The sequence below is a fragment of the Ursus americanus genome, chromosome 31 (assembly GCF_024610735.1).
Source record: "Ursus americanus isolate L20-20 chromosome 31, mUrsAme1.1.p, whole genome shotgun sequence".
NCBI lineage: Eukaryota > Metazoa > Chordata > Mammalia > Carnivora > Ursidae > Ursus > Ursus americanus.
The window spans coordinates 28341435-28345755 of record NC_142157.1 but is presented as its reverse complement, the minus strand read 5'-3'; the positions used below and the strand labels follow the sequence as shown (position 1 = coordinate 28345755).

The 4321-nt window shown below is 37.7% G+C and overlaps 1 pseudogene; it reads left to right on the top strand.

The window, feature by feature from the left end:
* Positions 1-915: 915 nt before the first annotated feature.
* On the top strand, positions 916-1891 carry LOC123802322 (tubulin alpha-1A chain pseudogene; annotated as a pseudogene).
* Positions 1892-4321: the final 2430 nt, after the last annotated feature.

Sequence of the window (4321 nt, the reverse complement as noted above, 5' to 3'; positions counted from 1 at the left end):
CAAGAATGAACTCTTTGTGATTATAAATAGAGTACTTGAATGTTCTGGTTCCAAGAAGATGTGATAGATATGCTTTTTCCTTCTTCTTCTGCTAAGAATGACTTCTGCTTCTTCCTTCCTTCTGCTAAGAATGACTAAACATTATATATTAAACAAATGAAGGTAGATTCTGAAAGGGATTTGATAAAGAAGGTAGACCAGCTAGGGACCTTGGAATCCAAGGAACAACACAGTGATGGTAGTCTTGGGTTTTTGGGTTTTGTTTTGTTCTCTTTTTTTTGTCTTATACATCCATACAAGGTGCTAGAGAAGCTGACAACTAGGAAATGTCAACAGGTGGAGGGGAAAAAAAAAAAAAAAAAAAAAGCCTGGGAAGAAGTGTTTTCTTTCTAGCCAAAAGATAGGAAAAAGGGAGGCTAACAAATGAATACTTTTAGACAATAATTGCCCTACTCTAGACAAACACCAAAGAAAAACTGTAGTCCTTTTCCCACTCCTTCTAGCCAAGGTCACCTGGTGCCTGGACTTCTACCCTTGGCAGGCTATAACAAAATACTCCCAGGCTCTATAATGTCGTTGTAGATCACACAGGAGAGTGAACCTCTACCCCCCATTCAGGAGCCATGTGATAGCCTTTCCCTCCCTGCTGGGGTGGTGTCACAGATGGGCTACTGGGGTCAGGATGTTCACCACCACCCCACGCCCCCCTCAGCAGGAGCAAGGCAGAGAAAAGAGACTTAGAATTGAGTGAGAAAAATCCATAGATTCTAACACCACGATGACATAGATATTAGAACTATCTGACGTGGTTTTTAAAGGTTCTCTTACACTGACCATCTGAGAATAGCAATGTAAGAAACAACAATCTCTCCTCTTCCTTTCCTCCATCTGCTCGACAGCCACAAAGCAGCAACTATGCGTGAATGCATTTCCATCCCTGTTGACCAGGCTGGTATCCAGATTGGTAATGCCTGCAGGGAACTGTATTGCCTAGAATATGGCATCCAGCCCAATGGTCAGATGCCAAGTTACAAGATTATTGGGGGAGGAGATGAGTTCTTCAACACTGTCTTCAGTGAGATGGGTGCTGGCAAGCATGCGCCCAAGGCAAAGTTTGTACATCTGGAACCCACAGTCATTGATGAAGTTCTCACTGGCACCTATCCCCAGCTCTTCCACCCGAAGCAGCTCATCACAGGCAAGAAAGATACTGCCAATAACTATGCCTAAGGACACCACACTATCAGCAAGGAGATCGTTGACCTTGTCTTGGACCGAATTTAGAAACTGACTGACCAGTGCACAGGTCTTCAGGGCTTCTTGGTTTTCTATAGCTTTGGAGGGGGAACAGATCCTGGGTGCACCTCGCTTCTGATGGAACATCTTTCTGTCAATTATGACAAGAAGTCCAAGCTGCAGTTCTCCATTTACTCAGACCCCCCAGGTTCCTACAGCTGTAACTGAGCTCTACAAGTCCATCCTTACTACCCACACCACCCTGGAGGACTCTGATTGTGCCCTCATGGTAGACAACGAGACCATCTATGACATCCATCCTAGAAACCTCAATATTGAACACCCAACCTACACTAACCTACAGAGGTTTATAGGTCAAATTGTGCCCTGTGAAGCAGAAGATCACTGCTTCTCTCAGATTTGAAGGAGCCCTGAATGTTGATCTGATAGAATTCCAGACCAACCTGGTGCCCTATCCCTACATTCACTTCCCTCTGGCCACATATGCCCCATCACCTCTGCTGAGAAAGCCTGCCATGAATGGCTTTCTATAGCAGGAATCACCAATGCATGTTTTGAGCCAGCCAACCAGATGGTGAAATGTGACCCTTGTCACAAAGGTGCTTCTTTCACAGGGAAGCTTATTCTGTTTTGAACATTGATAAGTTGTGCTCTGATAGTTAATTTGTATGTATCAATGTATACTCTCATATGCAATTATTTACCTATACTTTAAAATGCAACACTTTGTTACAGACCCAAGATGCCCATTTCTCTGATGGGTTTGAATAAATTATTCCCTGTCTGAAATGAAATATATATATATATATATATATATATATATATATATTCATATATATATATGAAATAAATATATGTATATATATTTGACACATTATATATATATATACATATTTGACACGTTATTTAAAGCAACCATAATGAAAATGCTTCAGGGAGCATTTATAAACACAAATGGACAAATGGAAAAAATAAGAAGTCTCAACAAGCAGGCGAAATGTCAGAAATTAAAGAGCAAAATGTCAAATATGAAGAGCAACCAAATGAAATTTGTAAACAAAAAAAAAGTAATAATAAATTTAAAAAATATTATTAAGAAATACTTTTTTAAAAACTCCCTGAAAATGCTTCAGGGAGCATTTATAAACACAAATGGACAAATGAAAAAAATAGGAAGTCTCAACAAGGAGGCAAAATGTCAGAAATTAAAGAGTAAAATGTCAAATATGAAGAGCAACCAAATGAAATTTGTAAAAAATGTAATAATAAATTTAAAAAAGAGGAAAGAATCTGTGACCTTTGAAAGAGAACAGTAGAAATTACCAATCTAAACAACAGAGCTCAATCAGGCCAAAAGGAATAAAAAAAAAAAAAAAAAAAAAAGAACACCTCAAGAACCTGTGGGATTATAACAAGAGATTTGTATTGTTAGAACCCCAGAAGGAGAAGATAAAATGAGTGAGGCTGAAAAATATTTAAGGAAATAATGACTTCAAACTTCCCAAACTCAGCAAGAAGCTGAGTAAGCCACATGCAGAATAAACCCAAAGAATTTCATGCCAAAACATTTTCTAGTGAAGTTTCCAAAAACTACAGACAAAGGAAAAAACTCTAGAAAGAAGACAGAGAAATTATGTTTTACCTGTCAAAAGAAAAACCATCCCAGTGGCAGTAGATTTCTCATCAGAAACAATGATGGCCAGAAGGAAGCACCACAGTATTTTTCAAGAGCTAAACATAAAGAACCGTCAACTGGGAATTCTATACTTACTGAAAACATCCTCAGGAGTGAAAAGGAAATCAAGCCATTCTCAGATGAAGGAAAACTATGATAATATTTTTACCAAGAAATCTATCCTAAAAGAATGGTAAAGGAGGTTCTCTAAACAAAATCAAATGATGAGAAATCTTAGAACATCAAAAAGAAAGATAATACAGAAAGATCAAAAATGTGGCATGTACAGTAAATTTTCCTGCTCCTCGTTAGTTTTCTAAGTTATATTTGATATTTGAAACAAAAATTATAACAATTTGAAATGTAGTTGTCAAAGCACGTAGAGGGTAATATTTAAGAAACTACATTATATATAGGGAGAGGGAAAGGGACGTAAAAGGAAAGAAGTTTTCCATGCTGTACTTAAGTGGGTAAAATGTCAACACAAGAAGACTAAGTTGTGAATATATGATATAGTATCTAGAATGACCATTATAAAGCTGCACAAAGAGATATACTAAAAAGAACCACAGGTATCTCAACACGGAATTATTTTTAATTTTTAAGTAAGTAACCAGACGTCAGGGAAAAGAAAACAGAAAAACAGAAATCATAGTGAACAGAAAACAGATTTAAACCTTAATGTACCAGTAATTACATTTACTATAAATGGTCTGGAAAGGCTAATGAAAATACATGGGCAGAGTGGGGGAGGAAATGACCTAATGGTATGTTGATGATATATGTGGGTTAAAGGTAGAGAAAAAGTAAACCATCAAACATTAATCAAAGGGAAGCAACTGTAATTATGTTAATATCAGATCAAGTAGACCTGAGATCAGAGAAAATTACCAGAGACAGAGAAGAACATTACATAATGATAAAAGGTTCTGTCTCCAAGAAGACATAGCAATACTCCATGTGAATGCACCCAATAACAGAGTTGCAACATGTTGTAAAGCAGAAACTGAAAGAAGTGAAAAAAGAAATCAACAAATCCACGATTGTAGTTAGAGACTTCAAGGCCACCCTCTTGATAATTGATAGAATAATTAGAAGATCACACTGAGATACCACCTTACGCCAGTTAGAATGGCCAAAATTGACAAGGCAAGAAACAACAATTGTTGGAGAGGATGTGGAGAAAGGGGATCCCTCCTACATTGTTGGTGGGAATGCAAATCGGTACAGCCACTCTGGAAACAGTGGGGAGGTCCCTTAAAAAGTTAAAAATCGAGCTATCCTATGATCCAGCAATTGCACTACTGGGTATTTACCCCAAAGATACAGACGTAATGAAGAGAAGGGCCATATGCACCCCAATGTTCATAGCAGCATTGTCCACAATAG